Below are 22564 nucleotides of genomic sequence, written 5' to 3'. Positions count from 1 at the left end.
GCTACAAGGCAGTCTCGTGTCTGTGACTCTGATGTGGGACCAAAGTATAGCTTTTCTGTCCAGCACCGTGCCAAGGTCGCCGTGGGCCCGGGTGCAAGTGTGGAAAACCGTCCCTTTGACTGCAGTTAGGGTAGAACTACAGCAGTTATCCCCTCGGGACTCTGAGCCCCGGTGCCACTGCACCTGCTGCAGCGATGGTAGCTACGCCCTGCTGCGCCTGTGTAGGCGCTGCCCGACAGGGGCTCGGTTTTGCTATACAGACCTAGAGTGAATGAGCTCGGGTGACAAGACAGTACTTCGCGGTGGGAGCCAAACCCGGATTAAACGCTTCACGAGATAGCTCTGCTGTCCGGCCTACAGCCAATACGATCGGAATAACCAGACATATCCCTGACGTCGGAGACCTGGGCCCCTAGAACTAGGTTACCTGAGCGATAGCTCTGCTGCCCGACTCGTTGGCCTGTACAAGCCGTGTAACCTCAGAGCATCACTGCTGTCCGGCTCAGAGCTGCGAAACCTGAGTGTAGCTCCGCCGGCGGAAGTCTGCCTACTCCGTTCTCTGCCCAAGGCTGAAGGACCCACAGGCAGAGAGATGGCTCTGCTAAGCATGTACAGGACTATGGCTGTCCTTATGTAAACTGGTGCCCCATGACACTGCTTCAGACCGTGCAATGCTGGAAGGGGGCGCGTCAGACAATGAGCAATGCTTTCCTACAAAGTAGGGCGTGAGAAAGAGGAATAGCAACACGCGAGAAGATGCTGTGGTGTTCTACATGCACCTACGAAAACCTCCCTAGGGAGTACCGCTTTAAAAATAAGATAGCATTTTTTTTAAATGACGTTTCAAGGTGAAGGTGTAAAATGCAACTGTAGTTGAGATGTAAAAAATAAGGCAAGCAAAGGTACGGGTAGAATATTCGGAGTGCAAAGAACGAGCCCACCCAATAACAGTCAGGACAGGGGGCAGCCCGGGCTCGTGGAAACTGCGCAACCCAAATTCCACCGCCAACTCTCCAGTCCCCGTTTCCCTCTTTAGGTGACACCACCCCATCTATACCTTTCATATAGTTAGCAGTGTAACAGGATCTTAAGGGTTATATTTGTAACAGGATCTTAAGGGTTATATTTTTAGGGCTGCCACTGCCTGGGCCATGGGAGCGACCCCCACCCGCGTTCGTCTCCACCATTGCACCCCACCTCCCCCATCCAGACTCTCATCCCAGACAATCTGTGCTCTGAATGACAAACACCCCTAGAGCGTTGCCATGGAAACTGGATGGAGGAACGAGGGTACCACTGAGATGGAGAGGAGCGCAGAAGACGCAAACATACATCCCCGTCGCAAAACAGGCGTGTTCGGAGCCTTCATGCATGACCCCCCTTACAAGCTGTAACTCAAGGATGCACCCCACTACAACCCCCACCCCGGCCTTTTACGGCAAGGCCTCAGTTTCACATTCCGGACTCTGTTTCTCAGAGGAAGGAATGTCAGAGAGAGGGATGAGTGAGAACGGTGGTGGCGACAGGAGCACTAAGAAGCTCGTTTGTAGAAGGTTTTAGCTCCCAATTATCTCCCTTTGACACCAAACCTACAAATTCTGCCAAGAGGCGAGTCCGCTAAAAGTCTGCACTGTGCGAGTGCACAAAGAGACGCTCTTGCTGGGGCACTCACTCACTCATCCACTGGGACACTGTCACTCACCCATACACTCTCCCACATCCTCACCAGGACACTCGATTAACCATTCCCTAAAACACTTTCCAACTCCAGTGCGCAGCTGCTCACAAATCCACCTCCCACTCGTCACTCATTTAAACACAAAATAACTCAACACTCCCTCACACAATCACGTCCTCAAGCATTTAACAATTCACTCCCTTACTTGCACTCACTCAACCACACCTAACAAACATCTACGTATTGAAAGGACTTCCTCCTTTCCTCCCTCAATCGCCAACTGAAGTATTCGCCAATTCACTCATCCACTGCCTGACTCACCAAACTTTCACATCCGTGCTTAATTTGCAACTGTGGTTTCCGGTGCTCGGCATTAGCACCCATTTGTCAACACCGGCCTTTATGAAAGTCTGCCACATGTTGGCGCGGTTTGTCTAATTTAGAGATGAACACAACAGTTCTATATTAATGCATTAAACATTAAAAAAAAATTTAATATCAGCTGCCCAAGTCATTCTTATAGCTTGGGGGGCTGGAATAGTCGGAATGGTCACTTGTAGGAGAGTGATGGTTAGTAGCCTGTGTTGGTACGGTCATCGGCAGCGCTGGCGCGGCCAATGGGTAGTGTAAACTGCAGTGGCCTCCTGACAAGGGCCCACACACACACATATATATATATATATATATATATATATATATATATATATATATATATATATATATATATATATATATATATATATATATATATATATATATTAAAACAAATTAAACACTGTTTCACATAAAGGCTCAGCCACACATCCATCTATCATCCACTTACCAAGACACTCTACTATAACTTACAAACTGACTCTTTCAAACCAGTCGCTCACTCACCCAGTATCTCATTCAGCCAACCCGTTCATCTAAAATTTAACCACTCCCTCACTTCCTTACTTGTTCTGCCACTCTCCTTCCCGCTCCTCTAGCACCCACTCACTACATCATTCACTCACCCAGATGTCTGCTCATTCAATTCCTCACCCAATAATCCACCACAACCTCACACACCCAGTCACCCACTAACTCACTACAAGGAGCAAGTCTGCCCCCACCCCCAAGAAACCGACACACAGAGGTCAGTGTTGTGCACAAGACCTTACACTAGGGCACTCAATCCCCCCCACCTGGACAGGACTGTTACCCCGAGACCTACGATTCGGTCCCTACTATCAGACCCCCCCCCTCCAGCACAGAGCTCTCTGAGGCAGATACATTCTGCCCACTTTCAAGGGCTGATCTTCAGTCTAGATGGTGTGTGCTTCAGTCAGTCAACGACAACCAGTAATTCCATCTCCTGCCCTAGGTGAGGGGGTGTCTAGTGAAGAAGTACCCCAAGATACCAGGAGTGTTCCGCTCAGTCGATACCATCCAAAATCACTATTTCCCCAGAACCAGTCATGTAAGCCCAGTGAACAATTGTGTTTTGGTTTAGTTAATGTATTAAGTGATTTACTAACTCACCAAAAGGGTTTTTTGGTGCTACATAAGTGGCTGTGTAATCAGTATTACTTAAAGATGTGCATTCTCTAAGATTTCCTGAACAGGTTGAGAGGATTGTTAAAGTAACTGAACACGTAAGGCATTCCACAGCTCGGCTGGGGTCACTGCGAAATCTTGAACGAAGAATGTAGAAGCAAACTATGGGGATTTTCAAAAGAAACTTCCCATTGTTTTAAAACCACCTGGAAGGGAGCCAAAGATCATTTCTGGGCCATACAAGCAGGGATATTAGTATGAACAGCTGTATGTACAATAGTTAAAGCTGTAAAGAAGACTCTGCCCTGCACTGGTAGTGGATGTAGTTTGTTTCTGGCGGAGGTCCCTGGATAAAGATTTTTCAAATTCAGAAAGTACGCAAATTGCTACATTTGGAACCATACTAATATATTGTTCAGTTAGTTAAAACCATAACAATATTACATGCACTATTTAAAAAAAATTACCTAAAAGTTATTCTAAAAACATAAGATATACATAATTATTAAAATATTCTTCAGCTTTTCTCATTGAGCTGCTTTAGCTTTCAGTCCTTGTTCATGAATGCTTGAAAACTATCAATTTGCAGTTCATTTGGGAACTGGTAGAGTCCAGTCCTCTTATAATCGTGGTTCTACACGATTATATGCCTCTGTCCAAGAACACTCTCCGTAGAAATGTAATTTGTGCTGGTTGCAGTATCTTACAGTGGCATACAAGATGAACCAAATCTTCTTTTATTTCCACAAAGCCGGCATTTTTGGTTCTCCATATGCATCCATTCGCGGGGCATCTGCAAGAGTGAGGCACTTTCCAAACCGCAATGCAATTAATTGTCTTTTTATGTGAAAAGAAAAAGTGGAGTCCAAATAGGCCGCTTGTTCCAGTATTTTATAACTATTGATCACTGTCAAAAAATGAGTTCTTTTGGAAAATATGCCTTTATCAACCAGCAGCGAATGGAACTTTGAAGCCTTGTTTAGTGTTAACTTGAATGTTGGGTAGGGCATATGTTTATTCCAGAGATCAGTAGTTCAGGTAACCTTTAGCGCATGTTCCAAGATGATATTGGCTGGCGAGGTTTTATCCTGTTCCAATTCCTGCCATAAGGATTTGTTGAGACGATTTTCCTCTACATTTTGTTTTATCTGATACCACACTTATGTATGTGTAGTCTCTGCCCAATGTTTCGTTCAATAGCCCAAACTCTAAGTGCATTTGCGCTGGTGAGGGGGTCTTAGGGAGCTGTAGAAACTTTATATATAAAGACTCGTTATTAGTTGGTTTTGAGTTTCAGAATCCTTCCCATGCATAGCAGCACTGGTGTATGATAGTGTTGGCAGTGCTTTAGCAGAAATCCGCAATAACGGTCTTAATGAAGGTCTCTCCAGTTTCTTTTGCAAGTGCTTTATGGGCAAATGTTCGGGCCCCCGCTCGCTGCGTCATATTTTATTCTGGTCAACGAAATAACTTATCTACATAAAATCCCAAATACTTGTAGCACGATACATTCTCTAATAAGTTGGCTTTTAGCCTAATGTTATGATGAGAGGCTATTCAGTTTGTAATGAGCATTGATTTAGTTTTAGAAAAATTGAGTTCCAATTTATTTACAGACAGAAATTCAGAGAGTTAGGTTAATAGTCTTGTCAAGCCCACCTTAGTTAAAAAGAACTAGATCATCTGCGTAGGCAAGATGCAACAATTGTAGTTTGGCCAACTTCGGTGGATGTGAATTAATTCCATCAAGCTTTCTGAGATGAATAAATTAAATAGGTGCGGAGCCAGCACTCACCCCTGTTTTAGACCCATGGTGGTATACACCTTTCTGGATAATCTAGCTCCATTCCCAAGCTTCACACGAACCAAAGTATCTGTGTAAAACAGCAGTAGACCCCTCAATATTCTCTCCGGGATATTCCAGGATTTTAATTTAATCCACATAAATTTTCGGTCCACATTGTCAAAACCAGCTTTTAAATCTGTATAACACAGATGTAGATCCTGTTTCCTGGTTTTGCATTTTTCAGCACTCAGTGAAATTAACAGGATATTCGAGATAGTTCAGATGCCCTTTCTAAATCCGGTTTAATTTTTTGGTATTAAATTAAATTACATTCTCTTGACCAGTCTGCCAGATCCTTAAGGATAAGTGAGGCAAAATTCTTGGCTTCAACATCCTGTAAGGCAATTAGCCTACACATTTTAGGATTGGATCGTTCACCTCCTTTGTAAATAGGGGGTCATTATTGATCCCTGCCAACTTTCTGGAACTAGATTATTAATTTCTAGAAAGTTGAAAGATCAATCATTACCCCTATTTACAAAATAGGTGACAGATCCATTCCTAAAAATTATAGGCTAATTGCCTTACAGGACGTTGAAGCCAAGTATTTTGTATCAACCGAAGTCGCACAGTAAGTTCGTTTTGGTGCCACCCACAAAAGCAGGCAGTCATAGTTTATTCTTGATATTTTCAAAAGTTTGTAGACATCCACCACCGGATTGCCTTCCAGGTGTCCAATGCTTTGCGCGATGTCCCAGACGCCGATAAACCCCGGCAGTTGCCGAAAATTGTTGCAGAGGCTTATAAGACCATTGTCCACAATAGTTTGGGTGTTTTGCTAAAATAGCAGCTCAATCGCAAACTCAGACGGCTAAGTCTAATAAAGACGACCGTCCAGTTTTTCCTAAAAAGAATAGGAAAAATTAAAAACAGGGTAAGCAGCAAAAGAAACTAAGGTCGCGTCCTGTATCACCGATACCTGTGTCTACTGAGCGCACATATGATTTGCGTGACCGCGCGAGTATTAAGTCACCTGATCAATTTCAGGCTCCTGATCAACGTTCTCCTCATTCTTTACAGGAAACAACTGTCTCACAAACCGGTGGCGGAGGACGCGGCTGAGGCCGGGGTACCCCACAAGGACGTGAGCAGCTCCGCCAGACAGAAGGTAAAGGCAAGCAGGACGACTTTCAAGGTCAATAGCAACACCCTCAGTTTCAGAAAAAGAAAGTTGCTGCTTTAACCGCAAAGTATGCCACGGATAGTGAGAACACAGCTTCGGAACCCGACATGGGCGCTAACGCTGCTAGACAGCGCAGGTTACAGTAGTGCGGCAAGCACTGCATCCGTATCTGAAGGCGACAGCAACTGAAACATTCATCGCTGTAGAGACAGCGGACACTAGAGAGGCTCCCCCGACAGACTATATGACAGTCCTTTTAAGGCGTGGCTTGAGCGCCGATGGAGCGGGCGGCGTGAGCCGATAGCTCCGCGCTCGATCCCGCAAAACTCCGGAAAATCGGGGGGTTTTGGTGGCTGCCGACGACCGACGTTGGGTCGGAATATCTGCGTGATACCCGCGCCTGCGATTGCCTTCTGGAAGGGCCGGAGGACTGCGTTCTGCCTCGCGGACCCGGACCGAGTGGGCAGAAGGAGGAGCCCTCAAGATGGCGGCGCTCGCGGTCGGACGGGACCGCTTGGTCTGCTGAGCTCCAGGGCGGTGAAGGCCAACCGCCTCGGGGAGGAAAGCTGTGCTGCACGGGCGCCCGGGCTCGGGCGACTCCTGGAGTGTATTTGCAGACGAGCCGCAGACCGGCGGTTGGCAGACCCCATTGAGCGGCGCAAAATGGCGGCGGTCTGAGGCGCCGAGGAGGAAGACCACCGCGATCGGCCACTCGGCCGGGGGACCGGTAAGGAGGGGAGCCGGGGCGCTTATAGAGCGGAGGCTGGGCGCGGCGCCCGGCAGACACTGGCAAGGAGGACCCTGGAGCTCCTGGCGGCGGTGACTCGGCGGCGCCTAGTCAGCTGGTACCAACGGGACCTCGGCGAGGGAGCGGACAGATACTGCGGCGATAGGCGCACGGAGGGCCCTTAAATGCTGGTGCAGTGCGAGGACTGAGTTGGGTGCACTGTTCGGGGGCGAGATGAGAGGACATGTTAAGGTGACGGATGTGCAGCCCCCCTGCTGGTACACTGCCTGACTGACTGGGGCTGTAATATAACTGTGGCAACTGGCAGCCTCATCAGGAGCATTGAGGGAGGCATTGAAGACCTGTAGCCCGCTGAGATATGCTGGGGTGTGCGCGAGCAGCCGCCTGCGGAGACGACAGAGGGCTGCATTGTGCCCGGAGAACTGAGCTCTGGGGAGGCGATCTTTGGCAGCGGAGGTAGTGCAGTGCGTACGACCTGAGGCCCGCCTTCAGCAGCAAAGTGAGGGCTAGAATCCACGAGAGCAGGGGGCTACGCCGGGGGTGCCCGGGACGGGCTGTCTGGAGGGGGGGACTATGGGGGTCGCAGAGGTCAGGACCCCAGCCCACCGCAACAGCCTACGGAACAAATTGACGGCGCATTTGTTGGGACAGCAGCGAGGCCGTTTCTTCACGGCTCAGAAACTAACTGCTCTGCGGTTGCGGAGTGTGCACTGGCTTGGTGACCCTTTTCCTGGGTGGATCAGAGAGATCGTTGCTGCCCCGCTGCGCCTGATCGTGGCGGAAGGTGTCTACGGGCGGCTCCGTAGGGGGTATTCCCGCCGGGATGAAACCGAAGACCGCAGAAGTGGACGGCGCGGCTCGGGGCACTGCTCCAGAAGGTGCTGAAATGATGGAGGGCTCGGAGTCGGAAACGCGCCTGAACAAGCGCCTAGATCAGATTCTAGAGGCCATCACGGCAACCAAAGACTCCCTACATAACGACATTGCCCAGGTCGCGACAGGACTGGGCCTCCTGAAAGCTGATCACTCGAAGCTGGTGGATAGGGTGAAAGACACTGAATTGGTCGTGCGAGATCTGAAACCAGCGGTAGTGACTATTGAGCGGAAACTGGAGGATGCGCTGCAGAGACTGACTACATTGGAGAAGAGAGCGGAGGACGCGGAAAGCAGGAACCGGCGCAACAACGTCAGGGTAGTTGGCTTGCCGGAGAAAATTGAGGGGAAGGATATGATTTCCTACCTGGAGAACTGGTTCAAGTCTCAGGTAGCCCCTGAGGGGCTATCCTCCTTTACTCTTGGGCGGGCGCACTGAGGAAAATTGAATTTTGCCCTGCTATGTGTCCCCTACGTGTTCCCCATCATGTAGTATATGTGCAGGATCTCTATGCATTTTCCCTCCATGACCGAGAATAAAGACGCATTTACAGTTGCGTCCAACGTTAGTATGTCAGCTATCCAGTCCTCCGTGAAAGCCACGTGAATTAGGCTTTTAGGCCTATGTTGCCAACGTCTTTACATGGTGCACGTTAAATCATCGAGATGCACCCGTTTCTAAGGCCCCACAGGGCCCGGACACAAGATCCAGGCCTCAAACCTCCTGTAACGCTCCGAGAGATGCAGCCCCGCCCGCATCCCTGACCCTTCCCTTACTTCCTGCCAAGACAACGCGGTGCCCGGCTCGGCCTGGCCTGCTTGCCAAGAATATATTATGCCTACAGTTATCTGTTCAGCTCCCCGGATTCACATTCCTAGCTAACGAACAGCATAAACATATCCATCTACAGTCTAGTCTTTCTGTCTCCATGCAAGTGATTTACTGAATTAGTATCCATAGAAGATTCGTAGCCCACGCAATACATAAAGAAATATATGCATATACTAGCTTTTAGTGACAAGTAGCCTTTGCCCTGATGACTTTTAGAATCAAGCAACATGTACTCTAAACACAAGATATCAGATACGCTATAGGTACAGGTCGTTCTGACATCCCAGATTTCAGTCTCCTCTACTGGTGCTAGAAGTCAGCGCCCCCCAACCCTCCCCAGTTACACGTCATGACTCGTTTTGCGCGCACCAGTAGGTTAAAGGTTCCAGCTGCCCATGAAACCCCCTCCATGTGTTCACCCACTTATGACACTTCTGTGACGTCTACATCACACACCTCCGTGCACGCCTTGTGCACGCCTTCTTTTACGCCCATATGTTCTTATCTTTTCTTTTTCACTTGTTACGCCTACTGTATTCAATGCAACTGTACAGTTCTACTATATATATTGTATGATGTTAATGAAATGTTGAATGTCCCTTCCTGAACCTTAGTAAGTGATGGAACACGATGTCCATTGGCTCGAGCCACTTAATTAAAGCCCGTATGACTCAGATACCACGGACTCTGCCTCTCATTTATTGAGCTATCCTTTTCATTTAATGCATAGAAAAATAGTACCGGTAATTATTATTTACCACATAATGGCGCCCGAACAGGGACGTACCCCTTCCCCACACGCCGGCGATGTAACGCAGGCCCCCTGACCCCTTCTACAGCCGTGACGGACCCCTTCTGTGCACCTGCAGGTTTTCCTGCTCTTCTCCCTCAGGCCCACGGAGGAGACGGAGACTGCGGTCCAGCATCCAGACGAGGCGGTGAGGAATGCGGGGAGTCCCGACCGGAGCCCAAGCCGAGAGAGCAAGGTCCGAGGTATCCGGAGGCCCACCTGTTTCCGAAGCCCGAAGCGCATGCGTAGTGCGTAGCAGTAACCAGACGCCATAGCCGTCCAGTCCAGTCCAGTTTCCGAGGCCTTCAGTTTTGCTTCCCGGTGAGTACCATTGCTGGGAACGCATCTAGACGGGTTCATTAATTTGTGCCCGGTCCAGACGGGTCTAGGTACACAGATCCGGTCCGACGTGTTCACCTAGGTGGATACGGTATGACGTGTCTCTTTATGAGACTGGTATGTTCTGTACTGTCTTAGCAGTGCATCCAGTAATTCTGTTTTCTAGTATAGTTTCTCGAGATTTCCAGTATTATGTTTTCAATGTATTAGGTAGTATCTGTTCGAACTGTTTTTTTAATGTGTCCGATGTCGTGGTATGAGTGATTTGTTTGCTATGTCATTACTGTGTTCATTGTGTATTGTGTTCAAGTTAAAGTACGTTCAAATATGCCTCTGTTTTCAAAGTTACGTCAGATAGGAACCAGAAAAGGGATACTCGAAGAATCAGTTCCTGTCCCACCTAGGGACAGTCCCGGACATTTCATGTATCATAAACATGGCTTAGATGCCATACTGTACTTAGACTTATGGGTAGATTATACAAAAAATCTGGAAGAGAAATATAGATGGCCTGTTTCAGGAACCTGGGATGCTGAGTGCATCATGAGAGTAGAGGAAGCATTATGGAAAAAGAAAGCCAGACAATCCCAGAAAGATGCCATAGAATTGTGGCGTAAAGAATCGCACAAAAGAACAGAAAAAGAATTCAGGAAAGCAGAACTAAGTAGGGAATCATCAGAAAAGGCCCAAGAAAGGGAACTACTAGAAGAAGGTGAACGAGTTAGAGCGGAACAGTTAGACCGACAAAGAAATGCCCTTATTAAAGGCATGTATCCCCTTCTCGCCGAGGGCCTGCCTAAGGTGACCCCGGAAGCACCCTGTAATTTACCGCCACCATTGGTCCCGATTAAGCTACGTCATAAACCGACCGCAGCTGAAATTTCTTTCTTCCTATTTAGACGACACTGTCCCAGAATATACAAATCCGAATCCTCCTCCGCCTGCTCAACCTCACAACCCTGTTATTAACGCGATTACTGTTCCTCCAGCCACTGGTCCTGGAAATCCTTTTAATCCGCCAGTAACCCAGGACCAGCCTACATTACGTATGCCTACTTTACCTGTCACACTACCAACAGCGACGGCACACCCAGTATTAGTTGATGATTCTATTTCAGGAGGAGCGGGGGGAGGTATTCCTATCACCCCGCCTCAAGTAAAACGAATGAGGCTGAGAGACGCAGCATTACAACGCACGCCAAAAGTAGCTACATACGCAGCCCTCAAACAATACCTTACTGATTGTAGATATGACCCAGTGCCAGGCGAAGATCAGATGATATTATATTCCATACGTCTACGACGAGTTACAAACTATTTGACTTTCTTACCAGAAATGAGGGAACATTTAGACAACATATATCATTTCATCAGAACAGGGGAAAGACCAGAAAGTATTCACGAGGCTATGGCACACAGGAAGGTCGAGACTCAAAATATGATCTTGCAGTTTTTGATAAATTGTTTAATAAGAGAACAAGATCAGCCTGGTAAAAACCAAGACGAGATGAAAGTCCTGATAAAATGGAGTGACAACATAGCAGACGGAAAACACAGTAAACAAGGGTGTATAGAATCCATGTATAGAAAGATTCGTAAAGAAATTTTAGGCATACACGAAAGGGAGAAAGCAACGAGAGAAACCGAGAAAGAGAACGACACCTCAGACGAAGATGTAGACACAGACAACCCAGATAGAATAGCGTACGTAGGTAGGGCGAGACCTTTTGACAGACACACACGCCTAGAATGTAAGAAAACTTTTCTTCCTCCCGTACCAGAACAGTGTTCTCTTGAGCATTTATTCCACGCTACCGATAGAGTTTTGGAACAACGAATAGGTTACAGTGAGCTTAGTACCATGCATGAACAGGAACTAGCCCGATCAGCAGTTCAATGGACTAGTAATTCCAGCACATTTTCAGACGAAGTAGTGGCCCAAACGTTTCTGAAACTTTCCCCAGACGAACAGCGACTGGTGGGTATGTACATGATCCAACACCTCATTACACTGTACGAAAGTTAGCATTCTGACCCAGGTCCCCTATATAATGTATTGGACGAGTTACTCCTAAACAGATGGAAAGGCCTAGGTACCGATTTGATTAACGTCATTTTAGAACAACGTCACAAATACAGAACGTTCCTGACTCCACATTTTGTTCCTGTTCCACCCCCAGTAAGGAAGACATTTTACATAGACAGACAGAATACCTTGCGAGAAGTCCATCCTGTTCGGACAGGGGGAGGTGCGCTCGAACGAGTATTTGTTTACACCCCTTTAACGAAAATAGAACTATTGGAAATGAAAAAGTTAGTGCCCTGTCACGATAAAGATCCAGCAGGGTTCCACCGTGAATTAAAAGACATGCTCCGCATGGGAGAATACACGTATCCCGATATCATTAAAATGTTAAAGGTTCTGTTGCCTGCGGGCATATATGAAAAACTTAAAGAAAAAGAATGGGAGGTGGGAGAGAAAAAGATTGACTGGGCAGAATTAGAGAACGAAGATAAAACACGAGTTCCTGGTACTGGTCTCGGGGAAAAAGCTAAAGCATTGCCCGAGTTGTTAATACAAGTTTTCCAAGATTACTAACCACGAAAAAGGAAGACTGGGATGCCATCTCAGCCTGTAAACAGAAACAAGACGAAGACACTAGTGATTTTTATTCCAGATTTGAGAAATGTTTCATTATTAATAGCGGTCTGAAAACAAGTAGTGAATCGTATCCACATCTTTGTTACCAAATTAGTAGAGAATTCTTTAGCACAAGTTAAAAATCGAGTATTGAAAGTTGAGAGTACCTGGCAAGCTTATACCCCGTCCCAAATGTTACAAATGTTACAGTACCACCAGAACCGAATCAGAGAAGAGCAAGAACACGAAAGGAGAAGTATGAAAGACACGAAAATGAAAGTACTAGTTGCACAGTCTGTTCCGGTGGATAGTCAGAAGAGGGGTACTACTCAGACCAGTCATTCTGCAGCTCCTGTAAAAGGGACATGCAATTACTGTAAACAGCCAGGTCACTATATAAACGAATGTGCCGTTCTGAAACACAACATAGCTACTGGTAAGACGAAAGAAAGACCGCGTCCTCCTAGACAGGAACATGTTCCACAAAACACGCAACCACCGCAGAACGCACAGCAGACAGTAGCAGTACCGCAGCCTATAGCTGCCACACAACAAGTTACACAACAGATGTACCAGTACGCACAGTCAGATTATCCAGATTATCAGCAGTATTCATGAAACAGCCTAGAGAGGGAGGTTGGCTTGCCTCTTATCGAGGTTCCTGTAGATCAAGAGGGTCCCTATGTACACAGCCAGGTATTAGGGAAAGACAGAAAATTTCTGATTGATACAGGGGCAAGTAGAACTACCATCAGTCATGACGAGGTTCCAGGGGCCCCTCTCTCCGGCTCAAGAAATGTTTCCCTGGGATTTTCAGGAAAGCCTATTGTTAATGAGATATCGAAACCGGTTTCCCTAGAAGTTGGTCCATTGTCCCGAACTACAGACTTGTTACTTACGAAATCATGTCCAGAAAACTTACTTGGTATTAAAACATTGAAAGAACTAGGAGCAGTGATTTGTTGTTCTCCGGAAGGAGTGAGATTCTTTTTACGTGATTTTAAAGGACATTATGTGTTAAGAGATTTTGATCCAAGATTACTGAATGTACCACAGCATTTATGGGCGCAAGGTCCTACTGATGTAGGTTGTATGCACATTACACCATACCGTGTCACTCAAACAGGGAATTGTACTACCACGAATCCTACAATACAAGTTGCCACCTGAGGCTGTAGCAGCCTTATCGAAAATCATTAACGAGCTCATTGCTCAAGGAGTAGTTGTAGAAACTGACTCCAATGTATGTAATTCCCCTATCATTCCGATCCTTAAACGTACTGACCCAAATGCACCTCCAGTCTATCGATTAGTGATTGACCTTCGAGAACTTAATAAATGTTTCATACCCCAGTACCCAGTGGTTCCAGATATCTCTTCCCTATTGACTGCCATTGATTCCGAAGCTGCGTTCTTTACTGTTATCGATCTCAAGAACGCCTTCTTTAGTGTCCCCATCCATCCGGACAGCCAGTTCCTTTTCGGATTCTGTTTAAATGGACGAAGTTATAAATTTACACGTGCACCTCAAGGATTCACAGAAAGTCCTAGTATTTACAGTCAAGCACTGAAACGTCAACTAGATAGTATTCACATGCCAACTGGCACTGCCCTGCTCCAGTACGTTGATGACCTATTGATTACAGCCCGTACAGAACGTGACTGCGAACGTGCGTCACTGACAGTCTTGTATTTTCTGGCAGAAATGGGGCACAAGGTGTCCCCTTCGAAACTGCAATTCTGTGTCCAGCAAGTGGTATACCTTGGTCACTTACTGTCCAAGAGGGGTAGACAGCTGACACCTGACCGTATCCAGTTAATTGCACATTTTCCACAGCCCAAGACACAGAAGGAGGTACAAGCTTTTATCGGCCTCACTTCTTACTGCAGACAATGGATCCCTCAGTACGCATATCTAGCCAAGCCACTGATACAGTTGACAACACAGGAGGCAGCAACATCGACTGTCCTCCCTTGGACCCAGGAACATACACTTGTTTTCAATGAACTAGAGAAAGCTTTATGTCAAGCACCTGTTTTAGCGACGCCATGCTACAGAAAACCTTTTACGCTTTTTGTCACTGAACGCGATGGTACAGCATTATCTGTTCTCACACAAGATCAAGCAGGACAACACAAGCCTTGTGCTTATTTTTCTAGCACATTGGATCCAGTAGCCCAGGCTTTGCCTGCGTGCCTCAAATCAGTTGCAGCCACAGCTCTAGCTATCAGACAAAGTGATTCCATAGTGTTAGGACACCCTCTGATAGTACAGGTTCCACACTCCGTGGAAGTTCTTTTAAACAGAACACAGACTCAGCACTTGACCATAGCACGATTGACAGGATATGAACTGACACTGTTTCAACCACACATAGAGATCAGACGCTGCAACATATTAAACCCTGCTACACTGTTGCCCTCGATTACCTCAAACCCTGCAACACATGACTGTGTGGAAGTTATTAACACCATGACGAAGCCAAGACAAGACTTGACGGACATTGCATTACCTGACCCAGACTTGACACTTTATGTGGATGGTTCATGTATGAGAACAAGTATAGGAGAGTTAGTGGCAGCATATGCAGTGACTACTGAAACTGAAGTTATAGAAACACATCGTATTGACACCCTGTCTGCCCAAGCAGCAGAGCTCATCGCTCTGACCCAAGCCTGCATACGAGCCAAGAACCTGAAAGTAAACATATATACAGATTCACGTTATGCATTCGGAGTCGTTCACGACTTTGGAGTCCTCTGGCAAGAAAGAGGTTTTATGACCGCTCATGGAGCCAAGATTCAGCATGGCCCCCTCATTCAAGCTTTGTTAGAAGCAATACATTTACCTACAGCTATAGCCATCATGAAGTGCAAAGCACATACGAGAGTCACTGACACCATTTCCCAGGGTAACGACCTGGCAGATCGAACAGCCAAGCTTACAGCTCAGACTCCAGACATTCCAGCTGACACGACAAAGACAGACGTTTCAGTCCTGACGACTTGCATGACAGTCAAGGACCCCACACAAGATGTACTAGACATACAGACACACGCTACTCCAGACGAAATCAGGAAATGGACTGAACAAGGGGGGGTCCTGACAGATCAGGGATGGTTGACGAAGGGAAAAGCCACATGGTTTCTCCCCGACTCTATGGTTCAAGTCATCATTAATACAGCACATAGTCCAGCACACTTAGGAGAAAAAGCCATGTTAGACAGCATCCAGAATCTCTGGTTTAACAAGCATTTACGCGCAGCAGCGAAGCAGAAAGTGCGTACCTGCATGATCTGTTGTCAGTTCAATCCAGGTAAAGGTGTTCCCGTGGAACAAGGTGGATTTCATCCTCCTGACCATCCTTTTGAAGTCCTCCAGATGGATTATATACAGATGGACCGATGTCGAGGATTCAAGTATGTCCTTGTAGTTGTATGCGCTTTGTCCAGATGGACAGAAGCATATCCAGTCTCAGATTATACTGCCGTGACCACTGCCAAGCAGCTGGTTCGTGAGTTTTTCCCTCGATATGGTTTGCCCCGTGTCGTGTATTCAGATAATGGACAGCCATTCTCATCCGAACTTATGAAACAGGTATCACTTCTGTTAGGGTACCAGTGGAAATTCCACTGCGTACGACACCCCGAGGCAGCTGGCCTCGTCGAGCGACACAATCAAACTCTGAAAATACGATTAGCGAAGGTCTGTGCAGAAAAAGGTGTAGATTGGATGGTAGCCCTGCCGGTTGCCCTCTTCTATATGCGAATGGTCGCCCACTCTAGATCTGGTTTTTCACCATATGAAGTTGTTTTTGGTCGTCCCCCCAAACATGTGGGGTACACCTATGCCTCGTAAAATCACAGACGTTGACAGTAACATGCTGACAGATTACCTAGCTTCCTTGATGTCTGCACTACTCTCTTGTCGTTCACAGGTCGCGGCTGCCTTCCCGGACAACACCCAGGTGAAACCGCACGAGGTCGTTCCCGGAGATCTAGTCCTGGTTGGAAATTTTGATCGCTCAAGCCCTCTGGAGCCCCGCTGGAAGGAGCCAAAACTCGTTCTGATGACCACAAGGACCGCCGTAAAACTAGAAGGAAGAAAAGGCTGGCTCCATTCCAGTCATATCAAGCGTTTCCATGGACCGTGTCCAAAGACTTTTTTCAAGGACTGCCCCGATACTGACTCTAAACTTCCCCTGTTAGAGAAAACTCCGCAGCAGGAGTATAAAATCAAACTGAGGTCTAGTAAATCAGACAGCGTTTAATTGTTTAAGTCCCCCTCGGGTGAAGCGGTTAGACAGGTTTCTGACATGTATGAGATAGACCCACATAGTGAGAGAGATAGACGAAACTTCAAGAAAATGAAATATTGTAAATATCTCCGAAGCAGATGCATCGTTACATTATTGTTTATGTTTATTCTGAGTCTTACGATCACATGTATAAGTTGTATGTTACATGTATTTTTTCCTCCTCTCGGTTCACATTTACACTTTTCCTCTAATGATACTGTAGAGCACACATTTAGTGAACTACCCCCTCACGAGTTATCCTATCGACTTGCAATGCGCAACAATACTTTTATTCGTATGTTACACTATTCGCATCAGACCAGCAATGCCACTAATTGCTGGGTATGTGGTCAACTCCCCCCTTACCAGACAGTGAAGGGAGCTCTGCCACTCTTTCCCTATCCGTTTTCACACAATGGTTCGTGTGGAGCATGGTTTACATTGACGTCATCTTTAGACGATAAGTCCACAGTTTCCCTTCTGAATACAGTTATGAATAAAACCTGTTCCCCAAACAAGGACGGTCTTCCCCATAGGACAGGGATAGATCTAGAAAATGAAGTATATGATCTAGGTAATTTTTCCTCTAACCTCATGGTTTTGAATGTTCAGTCCGAGACTAATTCAGACTTGCCTTCTATAACTGTTCTACCAGTGAAAGGTGAATTATGTGTTAGAAAGAATGGTTCAGTGCACCTAGGACACAGTGATTGTACTACTGTGGTCGAATACAGTGACAATGGGAAGTCTACTTTCAAAGCTTCACGTCATTCCTATTTTATATGTGGTCAGACCGCTTATGTACGTTTACCCCTAGATTGGGATGGAACATGTTATATTGCATTCCTACTGCCACCAGTTTTTCTAGCCCCATCCGATTATCACCGAAATACCCATCTAGTACACGTCAGACATAGGAGGGAGATTGAGTCCCCAATTGTCGATCAGACTGAAACTGCATTGGAACAGTATACGGATTTCAATAAAGGTTTCTTTTTCTTCATTGGTCCTGTCCAGAATAGTAAATTAATACGCAGGTTAACCAGAACCCTTGAAGCAGTAGTGAATGAGACTACTTCCGCCCTAGGTAACTTAACAGAAGAGCAGTCTGCTATGAGATTTGTTGTTCTTCAGAACCGCCTTGTCCTTGACGTCATCCTGGCCGATAGGGGCGGAGCTTGTAGAGTCATCGGATCTAGTTGTTGTGTTTTCATTCCTAATAATGCACCGTCTGTGTATTCAGCAATAACTAGACTTCATAAAATAGCTCATCAGCTACACCAGAATCCAGGCACCTGGACTTGGTCCGGTTGGCTCTGGAGTGTAATATCTGCATGGGGATGGAGAGTACTGTCATTCCTGGGAGTAGTAGTAATGATCATATTCAGTTGTTGTCTCTGTTTACAATGTGGTCCAGCGATTTGCGGCTTGTGCGCCACAGCCTGTATTCCACGTCCACAATCCCATGCCCTAATGAAAAAAGACGAGCAAATGATGCTGTATGAACAGATAGATGGACTCATGAATATTGATGTTTCCTGAAGGGAACGTAGGGAACAAGGAGGGAATGAGGAAAATTGAATTTTGCCCTGCTATGTGTCCCCTACGTGTTCCCCATCATGTAGTATATGTGCAGGATCTCTATGCATTTTCCCTCCATGACCGAGAATAAAGACGCATTTACAGTTGCGTCCAACGTTAGTATGTCAGCTATCCAGTCCTCCGTGAAAGCCACGTGAATTAGGCTTTTAGGCCTATGTTGCCAACGTCTTTACATGGTGCACGTTAAATCATCGAGATGCACCCGTTTCTAAGGCCCCACAGGGCCCGGACACAAGATCCAAGCCTCAAACCTCCTGTAACGCTCCGAGAGATGCAGCCCCGCCCGCATCCCTGACCCTTCCCTTCCCTTACTTCCTGCCAAGACAACGCGGTGCCCGGCTCGGCCTGGCCTGCTTGCCAAGAATATATTATGCCTACAGTTATCTGTTCAGCTCCCCGGATTCACATTCCTAGCTAACGAACAGCATAAACATATCCATCTACAGTCTAGTCTTTCTGTCTCCATGCAAGTGATTTACTGAATTAGTATCCATAGAAGATTCGTAGCCCACGCAATACATAAAGAAATATATGCATATACTAGCTTTTAGTGACAAGTAGCCTTTGCCCTGATGACTTTTAGAATCAAGCAACATGTACTCTAAACACAAGATATCAGATACGCTATAGGTACAGGTCGTTCTGACATCCCAGATTTCAGTCTCCTCTACTGGTGCTAGAAGTCAGCGCCCCCCAACCCTCCCCAGTTACACGTCATGACTCGTTTTACGCGCACCAGTAGGTTAAAGGTTCCAGCTGCCCATGAAACCCCCTCCATGTGTTCACCCACTTATGACACTTCTGTGACGTCTACAGCACACACCTCCGTGCACGCCTTGTGCACGCCTTCTTTTACGCCCATATGTTCTTATCTTTTCTTTTTCACTTGTTACGCCTACTGTATTCAATGCAACTGTACAGTTCTACTATATATATTGTATGATGTTAATGAAATGTTGAATGTCCCTTCCTGAACCTTAGTAGGTGATGGAACACGATGTCCATTGGCTCGAGCCACTTAATTAAAGCCCGTATGACTCAGATACCACGGACTCTGCCTCTCATTTATTGAGCTATCCTTTTCATTTAATGCATAGAAAAATAGTACCGGTAATTATTATTTACCACAGCACAGGGTCCCGGCCGCGCCGCGCCGCCATTATTGGGACGTCCTCCTAGGCCTGTGGTGGCACGTGTCCTCCACTACAAGGACAGGGACTTATTGATCCAAAATGCGCGCTCCAAGGGGCCCTTTGAAGTGGAGAACAGTTCGGTCACAATATTCCCGGATTATACGCAGGATATTCAACGTCGCAGGGCATCGTACCTAGCGGTAAAAAAGGAACTGAGATCGGAAGGGATTCAATACTCACTGCTATTCCCGGCCAAGCTGCGAATCATCCTTGATGGCACGACACAGTTCTTTTTGTCACCTGACGACGCTTGGTCTTGGCTTGAGTCCTACAGGGCGGGAACAGACCGAAGGGACAAGCCGGCAGATGGTAGGCCCAAACAGGTGAGTGTGCGCCAGTCACAACGCATCCGCAAGAGGCACAGAACACAACAAGCCCTGCTGCGGGCGCAATTGGCGGCGGACAAGCAGGGAGCACTGGCAGCAACGGCGGCGATCACCGGGTCGCAGGTGGAGGACCGGAGCGGCAGCCTGGCGTCGGAAGACAAAGGACAATCTGGGACTGAACTGTCTGATGCGGATAGTAATGTGGGACCGGAGATGGCGCCTCGCACTGCGGATGATCTGTGATGGGCGGGGTCCCTGAGGTGCAATATGGCCTGGAGTCGCTTACTGAAGAGGCAGGAATGTGTGGTACCCTTTTGATTACTGTTGTCATATGCCACTGGGTGGGATCATGGAGCGGGGAGCGGAGGCGGGAGCTGCCGCCTATCGGCGAGTTGCAGCGTTCCTCTTTGCCCTTAAGGCAACCTGTGGTGGCTACTGCAGGGTAGACTTGTTTACATGATTATTGAGGTTTGGATGGGGACTGATGTGAGACTATTGGTTCCTGTTCTGGGGGTTTGGGTGTTGGGTGTTTTGCGGGATGTTGGGGGGGTGGGCGCGGTTGCAGCTGGTGTGAGCTGGAGAAACATGATGGAGATAATGTTGAGGGAGGATGACAATGGGAATATTACCTGAATTAAAGTGCATCACTTGGAATGTCAGGGGGCTGCACACTATGTCCAGACGCTATAAAGTTCATGCATATCTAGTGAGACGTGGGATTCAGATTGCAATGCTCCAGGAGACCCATCTCACCAAGTCAGAATGTGCAGCGCTGCAGCGACGCTGGCGGGGGCAGGTCTTTGGCACAACGTACTCTGCATATGCGAGAGGGGTGCTGATTTGGGTAAGGGCAGGAACTCCATTCCAGGTTATGGCCCAAATAACTGATCCGGAGGGTAGATATGTGGGTGTGAGAGGGAGACTGTATGGCAGGGAGGTGGTGCTCTGCTGCATTTACGCGCCAAATGTGGACCAGCCTCGATTTTTTGATGCCTTATCAGGTGTACTGGCACATTATTTGGCGGGTCCGATTATACTGGGAGGCGACTTTAACTCCATTTCGGATACCACCTTGGATAGGTCCCATCCACCGCTTGCTGAGTCTTTGGTGCGTAGGGTGGCACGGCGGAGAACGGAATGGCAGACTGAATGGGGGCTGATAGATGTGTGGCGAGCGCAGCACCCAGATGATAGGGATTATTCCTACTTTTCCGCGCTTCATGAACTGCATGTCCGGATTGACACAATCCTATGTGACCCTGCTATCGCCAACCTGGCATCTAGTACTGAATACTTAGCTAGAACCATATCTGATCATAATCCCCAGTTGCTTTCCCTCCATTGGCAGCAAGCGAGAACAGCGATTCCCAACTGGCGATTGAACCCGGATACACTGGAAGATCAGGTATTCCGGACTGAGGTGCGAGAGGGAGTAGAGACGTACTTTGCAGTTAATGAGGGATCGGCATCTTCTAGAGGCCTGGAATGGGATGCATTTAAAGTGGTGACGAGAGGCCTGTTTATTGGAAAGCATAGCGGGGTCAGGAAGGTGATCCTGGGTGAGGTCATGAGGGCGGAGGAAGCACTGAGGAAATTAGAGCAGCAAAGACCTGAGCAGGGCGTGGTGCAGGCGCAGCTTATTGAGGCTAAAGAGTTTGTGGCGGCGGAAACGGAAAGGTTACGCTGCTACGCCTATAAGCAATACACGGCGAGGGTCCATGATGAAGGTGACAAAGTAGGTACACTGCTGGCGAAGCTGGCGAACCCGGAACAGAGGGGGTGCTCGATTCTGAGCTTGAGGACGGAATCGGGGGATACGGTCTATTCCCAGATGGCGATCCTTAAGCGCTTTGAGGAGTATTATGGGACCCTGTACCGGAGTCGACTGGGGGTGGGTACCGAGGAGATAGAGGACTACCTGGCAGATACTCGGTTCCCGCAGTTAGAGGAAGAAGGCGCAAAGGCCCTGGGCGCTACGATTACGCTGGCTGAGATTAAGGGTGATATTGCTAAGATGGCGCGGAGGAAGACCCCCGGGGTGGATGGCTTCCCCATTGAATTTTACGCCGTGTATGCTGATGCCTTAGCGCCTCGGTTGCTGGTAGTTTATTATGAGGCACTGGAGCGAGGCTGTTTGCCCGGCTCTATGCGTGAGGCTTTGGTAGTGCCCCTGCTGAAGCCGGGTAAGGATAGCACGGACGTGACGGCATACAGGCCGCTGTCTATGTTGACGGTGGATTATAAAATCTTGAGCCGTATCTTGGCTACTAGATTGCTGCCCCATATGACGACACTGATTCACGAAGACCAGGCTGGTTTTATCCCTACCCGGAACACTTCGGCTAATATCCGTCGTTTGATACGTGTCATGGGGAGTGACTTGGACCCGGGTGATGGGCCAGTGGTATTGTCTGTTGATATAGAGAAGGCGTTTGATAGCCTGGAGTGGATCTATCTGGATGCTGTCCTGGAAAGGTTCGGCGTGGGCGCCGAGTTTCGGCGCTGGACGAAGGTATTATACGCCTCGGCCACAGCAAGGGTGCGATTGGGTTCAGTGATATCAACAGCGTACCCGGTTCAGCGAGGCACGCGTCAGGGTTGTTCCCTGTCGCCACTGTTGTTCGCGCTGGCCATCGAGCCCTTTGCGATTCGGGCCCGGACGGGAGCGATATATGGAGGGATCGCTTGCCGGGGTGAACATCATTATATATCGCTTTATGCGGACGATCTCTTGATGTACCTGGAGGACACGGA

At 47.7% G+C, this 22564-nt stretch overlaps 1 protein-coding gene across 1 annotated transcript in view; it reads right to left on the bottom strand.

Moving 5' to 3' along the window:
* Nucleotides 1-22564, bottom strand: part of LOC144773326 (rho-related GTP-binding protein Rho6) — a 60972-nt gene that overhangs the window by 4928 nt on the left and 33480 nt on the right. The gene's annotated exons all lie outside the window — the stretch shown is intronic.

Source organism: Lissotriton helveticus, chromosome 1_1 (assembly GCF_964261635.1).
Source record: "Lissotriton helveticus chromosome 1_1, aLisHel1.1, whole genome shotgun sequence".
Classification (NCBI taxonomy): domain Eukaryota; kingdom Metazoa; phylum Chordata; class Amphibia; order Caudata; family Salamandridae; genus Lissotriton; species Lissotriton helveticus.
This window is presented reverse-complemented; position numbering and strand designations above follow the sequence as displayed.